This window comes from Nomascus leucogenys, chromosome 4 (genome assembly GCF_006542625.1).
Source record: "Nomascus leucogenys isolate Asia chromosome 4, Asia_NLE_v1, whole genome shotgun sequence".
In the NCBI taxonomy this organism is placed as follows: domain Eukaryota; kingdom Metazoa; phylum Chordata; class Mammalia; order Primates; family Hylobatidae; genus Nomascus; species Nomascus leucogenys.
The window spans coordinates 69,638,024-69,648,396 of NC_044384.1; the positions used below are offsets into that span (position 1 = coordinate 69,638,024).

At 43.0% G+C, this 10,373-nt stretch overlaps 1 long non-coding RNA gene and 1 pseudogene across 1 annotated transcript in view; both read right to left on the reverse strand.

Annotated features, from left to right (window-relative positions):
- LOC115834761 overlaps window positions 1-10,373 on the reverse strand; it is an 83,828-nt gene that overhangs the window by 546 nt on the left and 72,909 nt on the right. The window contains exons 9-11 of the long non-coding RNA XR_004029662.1: window positions 10,111-10,235; window positions 8,791-8,886; window positions 354-3,168 (exon numbers count right to left, since the gene is read on the reverse strand). This is a non-coding gene — a long non-coding RNA (uncharacterized LOC115834761). The remainder of the gene's footprint in view (window positions 1-353; window positions 3,169-8,790; window positions 8,887-10,110; window positions 10,236-10,373) is intronic.
- Window positions 5,921-6,674, reverse strand: LOC100604196 (annotated as a pseudogene).

The following is a 10,373-nucleotide window of genomic DNA, read 5'->3' on the forward strand; positions in this document are numbered from 1 at the left end:
GACTAGCCTCACTCCTGGGTGTCCTCAGACACACCATGTACTCAACTGTAGAAGGCATGCAGCCTCACTGCTCCTTCCCCAGGGTGCCACGGGGCTCACCTCCTCCAAAGGACCGCCATACACCTGGAGGAAGGGCCCTCCCTTCCCTAACTCTCCTCTATATTTTCACAGTAGCTTTCCTTCTGCTCAGTGCAGCATATGCTGGTGAATCATCCATCTTCCCCACAAAGACAGGAATAGCAAGAGCAGCAGAGAGTAGATACTCCACGACAGAAAAAATAGTCATTGGTTTATCATTTAAATTTATCAAATTTATCAATAATGAAAGAAAATGTATGCCAAAGGTCACATACCTCCTATGAGACCACTGCATCTTTGGCCTCCTGAATTTCAGTCCAGCATCTTCCACAGCAGCATGTCATCCTTCTTAGCACCATCCCTCTCTTATTGCCCTTGTGCAGAGCCAGGACCAGGGCCAGGTGAGGCCTTGGGACTGTCCCTCCCCAATTACCTGTGAAACAATCACATCACCGACAAAGCACAGCCTTACCAATCAGTGGTCAGTCCCTCCCGACACCTCTGTCCCTGTAAAGCTGGCAGTGCCCCTCCAAGGTTGGTCTTCCCAGGCACTGCACCTCTAGGTGATGGAGCGTGTCCTTACCTTGAGGCCTGGGTGCCCAGTGTGTCCCCTGCAATGAGCGATCTGTGGATAGTGGGGGATTCCAGTTTAAGGGGAGACTAGTGGGGCTCCTACTTCCACCCTGCCCCGTTGGGAAGGCTGTTAAAGAAACAGCAAGTGTGAAGCTGGGATGATAGAACATGTTTTCATTATTTAAACCAATATACTCCACAGATTGGAACAACAAAAAGAAAAATGGTACATCCAAACCATATCATTTTTACCACACTTAGCTAAAATGCCACTTTATCAATATGACCATTTTTAAAAGAGCCAAAATCCAATTGGTTTTCTGTTAGAATATTTTCCAACATTCCTTTCCACCCAATTTATTCAATCTTTAAAGAACTCAAAGTAAAAGATATATACTCTCCTAGCAATATATGTGACAGCAATGCATGTCCATGTGCACCAGGTAAATAGAGATGCTCAAGCCAAATGCCCATCAACAGCAGAGTGGATAAAGGTAACATAGAATGACAGTGGAATGCTGTGTAGCAAGACAATGAATGAACTACAGCTACACACGGCCACAGGGCTGAATGTTTCAAACTTATTATGAGCAAAAGCCTCTGGAAATCAAGGAACACACATCCTGAGTTATTCTATTTATAATAAGCGCAAACTAAAAGAGAGCGAACTCTGGCACACAAAGTTGTAGTGGCTAGCTTTGGAAAGGGCGAGATATAAGGACAGTTTTGGGGGTGCAGGTAACTTCTAACTCTAGCACACAAGGTTGTAGTGGCTAGCTTTGGAAAGGAGGAGATACAAGGACAGTTTTGGGATGCAGGTAACTTCTATTTTTTGACCTGACTTGTAGTTACATGGATGCTCATTTTGTGATAAATTACAGAGCTGTATATTTAGGTTTCATGTGTTTTCTGTGTGTATGTTGTACTTTAGATTTTTAAATGTTTCACAAAATACTATGACAGCATATGGTCTATTGAAAATGTGGAAGGAGAAAGAGAAGACTCTGTGGTCCATTCTGTCACTTGCCAGCCCCTGGCTTCAGGCCCAGATGGCTCTAGGTGTCCTGGGTTGACTGAACTCTTGCAGCAGACTCTTGGAATGAGCACCTTCCCCCACTCTGTTCCTTGGTAACATGGGCCCATCCTTAACGGCTGCATTTGATAAACTCATCTGTGTTAGTGTGTGGATGACTCATCTGTTATCTCCTTCATGTGATGTATATAGGGACATCTGGATGGTGCATTCACCTGTCAGAGCAGGTGAGAATTGCATTCCTCATGAAAAACATGAAAGAAATTTTGTGAATATGTGGTTGAACATCGGGAGTGTCAGCAAAAGTCAGGTACAATTAGAGACACTTAAAAGGAAGAAAAACAATTTCATTTAAAAATAGGGCCTTAGTTTTTACGTGTGGAAAGAGATAAAATTAACCTAAATGTCTTCTGCTGTCTGTAGCACTCTAGCACTCTGTGATTAGTTTCACTGGAACCAACCACTGGAGCCTCTAATCCACTTCTCCATCCGCACTTCTCCAACAGCATTCTAGGCAGAGCCCAGGGGGCCCTCGGCAACCCCCTATGAGGAGGAGCTCGGTCTCTTTCTCTCTCTCTGACACCTGCTTCTGGACCTTAGTGTGGAAGTCCATGGAGAAGGGGTGCTGCCACTACTGAGGCTGGAGGTCAGAGGCTCATCAGAGAGGCTACCCTGACCTCCTAGTCCTGGGGCCAGCAGAGGGTGCAAGCACAGGCTAGTGGCTGGGATCTATGACCCATGAGGCATACATAGAAACCAAGTCAGCATTTTGTTGATCTCCCAAGAAAGCTTCAATTTTCTTAACTATTCATAATAATGGCAGAAAGTTCATTTTAGGAATATTTTCAATAATTATTGTCACCTGACGAGTAAATTAAACTACTACAAACAATCTGATTACAGAGCAGTGAAAGTCAATTCAGTTCTCCAGCTGTCTCGGGGGACCAAGAAGTGGCAGTACATATTCGAATACCTAGTCAGGCAGAAATGTCACCAAATGCAGCCAGTGCATCTTATCCAATTCCCATTTACCTCATTCTACTTCAGCCTCCAGTACCCTCTGCCATACTCTATGGACTTCCTCCAGTCCAAGCCACTCACCAAAATGGGACACCCAGACCCAAATGACTCCAAAAATCCAGCAGGGAGGTTGAAGAGCGAGGTGAGCAGAGGAGCAAACACACCAAATATCCCTGCCTCTGACTGCTGCACAAGCTCTTCTGTCCCTCTGGTCTTCTGTTTTTGCCTCCAGACGTAATGGATTTCTAGTTTTTCATGTTTCTCTACACCTTAGAAACATTCCTCAGAATTCACACCCTGAAAGGGAAGTCCTCAGTTCACGGCTTGCCTGTGTACACAATGGGGCTGATCTTCCCTGGCCTCCCTGTGAGAAACATGGGCAGCAGCTTCAGGAACTCCCCCAGGATGCAGGCGGCCTTCATGTGAGACTCCTCCATGCCTCATAGGCAGTGCTGTACAATACCCTGCCAGGAACACACAACATACTCATGAAACCACCAACCACAGGAGATTTTAAAGGTGAGTGTCTCTACCAAGTGTTTACCAGTACAGTAAGAAATGATGCCATGGCTGCTGGAAAACGATGGGCTTTGGCATAAAACATGGACTTAACTCCCTGGTCCTCTTAGGTGAGTGTTTCACCTCTAGAGTGTCAGATTTCTCATCTCTAAAGCAGGGTTGTCTCTTGCAATCCCAGAGGAAAATCAGAAGCTAATCTTCCTTGGGAGCACAGATGCAATCAACAGAGTAGAAAGTACTGATCCTTAAGTCAATTTGAAGAACCAAAACCAAACCAAAGAAAACAAGGCAATCAGTGTATTGTGCAAGATGACATTGCATATTGTGAAACCTTTTCAGTGGTTTTAAAATATTAGGGGAAAAACAAGCTCTGGGAGTGGCTACTGGAGAAATTTTCATGAAAGATGTCATGCTGAAACAAAATATTAAAGAACAGACAACTTTTTTTCCCTCTTGTGTAGGTGGTGGAAATATTCTAGTAAGCTTGTTATGAAGTGCAGGAGCCTGCCTGCCTGACTGAGCTGGAGGGGGTGTTGGGGGATAGCAATCCACAGTGTTGGAGAAAGTGGGCTTGATGCTTATCACAATCAAGGTCAACTTATGAACACTTTAATATGTGACTAGAAAGAACAGGAGAGTCCGTAATGCATTATCACCTCAGGAGTTGGCACCGAGTTCCATGGTTGGATGATGGGTGGATGGACAGACAGATGGACAGGTGGATAAATAGGTAGACTTGACATGAGTCAAGTGTTCTTGGCTTCTGGGAAGAAAATTTTTTAAAGTTTCCATTTTCTACAAATCTAAACAGCTTCCTCTGAAGCTGAATTTAGTTGCATTTAAAAATCATTAAACCAAGACAGAGTTCCTACATACAAACCAAATGCAGGCCAGATATTACCTACATTGCAGTACAGCAGAAGCAGGATTGGACCCTGGCTGTCTGACACAAACACCTGTGTTCTTCTGCACTGTGCCATGGGAGACAAAAACATTTCATAAGAAATAGAGACTAGAATATGTATGTGCTATGTATTTACACACATAGATGACAATCAGGAATTAAGGCTTACCACATCTGGGCTTTGAGTCATATAAATAGGTTGGGAAAGATGCATTTTACTACCCTATTGAAAGAAAGCATTTATTTCTCACTCCAGCAGGGAAAATGTTTTTCAGTATTCACTTATCTGCTCATTGGCTCTTTTACTATAGACCAGGAGATGGATAGCAGGAAAATAGCCCCAATTGGAAGCCCAAGGTCATGAGCAATTGACTCAATGTAATGGAATAGTGGAGCATTCGGAGATACCTGTACTAATGGGACCCACATGATGTGGATGAGAACTATTAGGATGAGAAATAACCTGGGAATGCAATTAAATATTCAAATATTAAACAGAACAAAATTGAAATCTCCATTGCACTTTAGTTTTTGAAGTGATTCTTGCAGTCATCATTGCCTTTCCCAAACAAAGCAAGCTACTTGATTATCACATGAACCTGTGCCAGGAACGATGATCAGTTTGTAAAATGCCAAAAAAGCAATTGTTTGCCTATATTCATCATAATATTTTATCTATGTATTTCAATTTTTATCTAGGTATTTCAATTCAACATGTGTAAATAAGTTCAAATGTCAGAAATTATTATCTAGTACATATTTGTAATATATCAATGAGAAATAACCACCACACCACTTCTCTTAAGAATTATTTGATGAAAAAAGCAGACTCCCATTCTTGGATTTTTCTCAGTTTGCACACATTACTTATTATGACAGCCCCATGTCCACCAGACATGTGCCCAGGAGAAGAACAGGAACTGTAAGCTTTTCTTATTAACTTAGATTTCTAAATGTATTACATATTTATGGTTAGAAATTATTCTAAATATCTGAAAGGGTTTGAAAGGAAGTTTCCCTTCCACTCTGAACTCCCAAACACCAAGTCAGCATTTTTGTTTGCATATCATCCCTGCACTGTATCTGCAAATACAAACAACCACCAAGAACGCATGCTTCTGCATGATTATATTTATACAAAGTCTTCTGTAGCTCTGCATATATCACTGGACAATGCATTTTAGCTACCATTCTGCATTTCAACTGTAAATCCATTTCATTATTTAAGAGCTATAAAGTAATCTTGCTATTGAAACCATGCTGCAGTGAACAGCTTTTTCTGCATCGCTCCTGGCACTCATGCATGATTGTATCTGGTGAAGCATTCCTGGAAGTAGGATGGCTAGAAAGTTACACTGTCTTTAACCTTGGCAGAACCAAACTGCCTCCTGAAGAGGTCATGTGAGTCAACAACCCCCTGGCCATAATTTTGGCTTTGTGTTTCACTCTAAGTTTAATCCATGTGACATGAGTCCTAAAGGCACTGACAAATGAGTATTGCAGGATAAGGGGCACAGCTGAAATCATAATTTTACTACTTCACAAAATTTCAATAGTTTAGTTTCCTCCGTTTGTAAATGTTAAAAGGAAGCATTACAGAAAGATTGCAATTCAAAATGATTGATAGATTAATTTTTTTTTTAAGAGACAGAATCTTGCTCTGTCACCCAGACTGGAGTGCAGTGGCATCATCTCAGCTCACTGCAACCTTCTCCTCTGGGTTCAAGCAATTCTCATCCCTCAGCCCCCTGGTAGCTGGAACCACAGGCATGTGCCCCCATGTCCAGCTAATTTTTATATTTTTTTCAGAAAATTATTTTAATAGTTACAAAACTTTTCTTTCAGAATCAGTATAAAATATCAGTTGATTTCTCCATAATTATCAGAATTATTTATACTTGAGGTCCTGGCTAAGTGGGGCTGAAATCAACAAAAGGTCTTGGACTGTTGGCTCAGAAATGATCCTAGAAAACCCGCCCTGTTGATATCTGTCATGCTCAGCTCTTATGAGATGACCCAGTCCTTAAAAAAAAAAAAAAAAAAATCTCTCTTTATTCATTCTTTTGTGGCTTGACATGAATTAGCAGCATTCATTAAACACCTTCCAGTTCCTGTCATTTACCACTTCTTCAACACTCAGTTCTGACTGCATCCATTTCAACCTTGTCTGCTGTTTTCTAAGTTGCTTTAATAACGTTAAATCGTCCAAATTCTTTTCTCTCTCTTCTCGGAGGTTTTTTACTATTGCTGAAGTCTGGGCTATGCAATTTTTTTTGACTCTGTCTCTACTGGCATGAGCTGCCATCAAAGACTCATAAAGTTGTTTACAGGTTTGGCTGGCATCAATTTTCCCTGCAAAGGAAGCTGTTGGAACCGTAGTGTTTAATTCATGTACTATTCTGTCATCAATAGGCCTCATCACCTTGAGTAATTCCTGGAACTCGGCGAACTCCTCACAGTTCACACAGCCACTGGGCGCCGCCATATTGGACCTAATTTTTATATTTTTCATACAGATGGGGTTTTGCTATGTTGACCAGGCTGGTCTCAAACTCCTGGCCTCAAGTGATCTGCCTGCGTCAGCCTCCCAAAGTGCTGGGATTACAGGCATGAGCCACTGTGCCCGGTCATATTAATGTTTGTAAATGGAAAATGTGTGCATTGCTCAGGAAAAAATAAGCTACCACCACTTATCTGTTCGAGATGCCTGATGGTGTGCTTAACATGATTAGAATAAGATGAAGTTTCTTTTATTACATTTTAAAAATAAAAGGCTATTCAGGGCCGGGCGCGGTGGCTCACGCTTGTAATCCCAGCACTTTGGGAGGCCAAGGCGGGCGGATCACGAGGTCAGGAGATCGAGACCACGGTGAAACTCCGTCTCTACTAAAAATACAAAAAAATTAGCCGGGCTTGGTGGCGGGCGCCTGTAGTCCCAGCTACTCGGAGAGGCTGAGGCAGAATGGCGTGAACCTGGGAGGCAGAGCTTGCAGTGAGCCGAGATTGCGCCACTGCACTCCAGCCTGGGCGACAGAGCGAGACTCTGTCTCAAAAAAAAAAGGCTATTCAAATGAAAGACTAACCAGAGTAATTCAACTCGTAATGAGAGATAAAACTAAAACTTGACAAAGATTTGGAGAAATGGCTACTCTCATAGGCTGTTAAAGGAGCATAATTTAATGTAACCATTTAGGAAAAAGTCTGGCGTTATTAATGAAAATAAAAGATTTGCACCCTTCTCACAATCTTCTCAACAGAAATGGGTGCCTGTATTATTCAAAAACATTGACAAAAATGCTCAAAGCAGCATTATTTGTGATAGCCAAAATTATAAAAAAATCCTCATGTCCATCAATAGTAATGGATAAATTACAACATGTGACTGCAGTGGAATACTATACGGTGAGGAAACGAAAGGGCTATGGTTATGCTTAACTACATGACTGAATCTCTAAAACAACATGAGCAAAGAAGCCAGACACCGAGCAATACATATTGACTTCTTCTATGCATAATTATCCAAACCTGGAGAAGTCTAAACGGCATTAGAAGTCACAGCAATCACCTTCAGAAGGGACCCAAAGGTGGCTAGTGGGTCTGGAATACTGACCTGACTAGGGGTGCATGGGTGCTCATTTTGTGAGGAATCACTGAGCTGTATATTTGTGTTTTCCCTGCTTTCTATACGTGTGTTAAAACTTAATTTTGAGATGTTTTACAAATTCCTGTGACAACATAGGTCTATTTGAAAATTGTGAACGGAAAATGAGAAAATGTCAAACATCCTTTTTGGCTGCTGCCTTTCACCCCACTGCCCTCAGGGACCCTTGGCCTGACCTGACAAAGTATCCTCTTGAAATTAGTCCCTTCTGAGTCTGTCCTTGTCCATCATGTCCAAACTCTTACTGAATGCCATTGGTAAACACTGTAGTAACGTGTTAATGGCTGGATACTGCTTTCATAGAATATGCATGAACTGTGTGGAGGCAATGTATTATCCCACAGAGAAGGTGCAAATTCCATTCTCTATGAAGACACTGATGGACGGTCCTGAGGACCCCATTTAGGGCAGAGAGCATAAGAAGAGGAAGAAATAAGAGACGGTAAGGGGCCGGGTGCAGTGGCTCACACCTGTAATCCCAGCACTTTGGGTGGCTGAGGTGGGTGGATCTCGAGGTCAGGAGATCAAGACCATCCTGGCCAACATGTTGAAACCCCATCTCTACTAAAATATAAAAAATTAGCCAGGCATGGTGGCATGTGCCTGTAGTCCCAGCTACTTGGGAGGCTGCTGCAAGGGAATCGCTTGAACCTGGGAGGTGGAGGTTGCAGTGAGCCGAGACGAGATCATACCACTGCACTCCAGCCTGGGTGACAGAGCAAGACTCCGTCAAAAACAAAAAACAAAAAACAAACAAACAAAAAACAGAAAAACAGGACATCTGTAATGATGAAGAAACTACTATTTTTTAATTAGGGTTAAAGCTATAACCCCTATTTTTGTATCTGGGAAGAGAAAAGGTTGAATTAAATGTTCTCTGCTATCCTTCCCCACTCTAAAACTCTGTGGATAATTCCAATGGAACCCCATTGAGGGGTTCCAATTCACTTTTGTCTGCACTTTTTGCAGAGAAATCTCAGGGAGAAAGCAGGGCTGTCTTACCTTCCACCTCTAAGGAGCTCTCCTGTGCTCTTTTACTCCAGTGTTGGCTCCAGGACCTTGGGTAGAGGGTGCTGGTGATATGAGGTGGTCCAGGAGCTCATGAGGAAAAGCAAATGATAGGCAGCATCAGAACTCAGAGTTCTGGGTCCAGTGGAGCCCTGGGGCTGCCTCAAGGGAGGCCACTTAGTTTTCTATTTCCCTATGTAAAATAAGACTCCTCCAAAAATAAAACTGTCACCCGTAGCACTAAGTTACGTGCTATCACACAAGAGATCACGTGGAACTTCCTGTGTATTTCTTGGTGATCCAAGAAGTCTAGATTTTAAGTTCTGAATATCAACTTAGAGGACAACTACTGAAGCCTAATTTTGGAGGAGAGGAAAGAGTGCAGGGCCATCTTTCTTTAGGGAGAAACTCTGGGCTTCCTGAGAAGTTAAGAGAACTGGGGAAAATGAAACCACAGCCCAGAGCCTGCGATAGGGGTGGGGAGTGGAGACTGGAGCTGTGCTCAAGGTCAGGCTTCTCCTCTCCCCTCCCAGGGCACTGGAGCTCCAGCAGTGAGCCCAGGGTGAATATTCCCTCTGTCATCCACCCTGGGAGATCCCTTTAAACCAGGAGTCAACAGCAAGGACAGAAACATGAATGTGCTTTTAAAAGTCCTAAAAGTTCAGAGGATGATCATTAAGGTTTCCTATAGCCCTGGGCAAACCCTAGGAGTACTTTGTCTCCAGGTTCAAGCATGTGCCTGTGAGAGGCTGCCGCCCTCACATTCCCTCCACCACAGGTTGAGGGAACCCTAAAGCTCTTTTGCACAATATCAGGGAGTGCTGACTAATTCAATGCAGAGGTTGTGATGTTTGGCAGATGCAGAGGCAGAAAAGGTGTTTTGGGAAAGATCATCTTTAAATAACACAGCACCCACATAGCCCATAGAGACAGTTCTTACCATTACGCCAATAAACTTGGAAAAGACCAAACCAAACTTTACACATATTCTTTTTCTTTTTGATTCTATGCCCCCTCCCTCAGCCTCCCAAGCAGCAGGAATACCGTGAAGGCCCCTGGGAACCCTCTCCCACTGAGTCCCACCTGGAAAGCAGTTCCCTACTTGGAGAGTCCTCCTCATCAGTTATGCTCTCCAGCACCCACACTGGAGAAACACAAACATTAGGAGAAGTCATTTGAGAGAGGCTACCCACTCCTACTACCGCTGAAGCCCCACTGCCTCACACAGGATTCCCTGGTCTTTCCTGTGGGTTCACAGATATTCCTGCAGCCTCTCTGGCCATAGCTTTCTACTTGAAAGTCATTTGCTCTCACCAGGCCCAAAATGCTCCTTCCCAAAGGAACCCAGAATCAGGTTTCTGTACATTAGATCCAGCAAGTTTGTTCCTCAGGAAGTGAGTTATTTCAAGGTAAATACTCCCCTCTGAGGTTGATGGCATCTGCAATTATAGAAAACATTAGGAGGATTAGATGATGTCACTTATGTCACACATATCTGTTATTCTCTTGGCAACTTTAGAAAATTAGAAGTATAGTGGTAGAGTCAAAGGTTAAAGTCCCCCAAAACTAGCACAAAG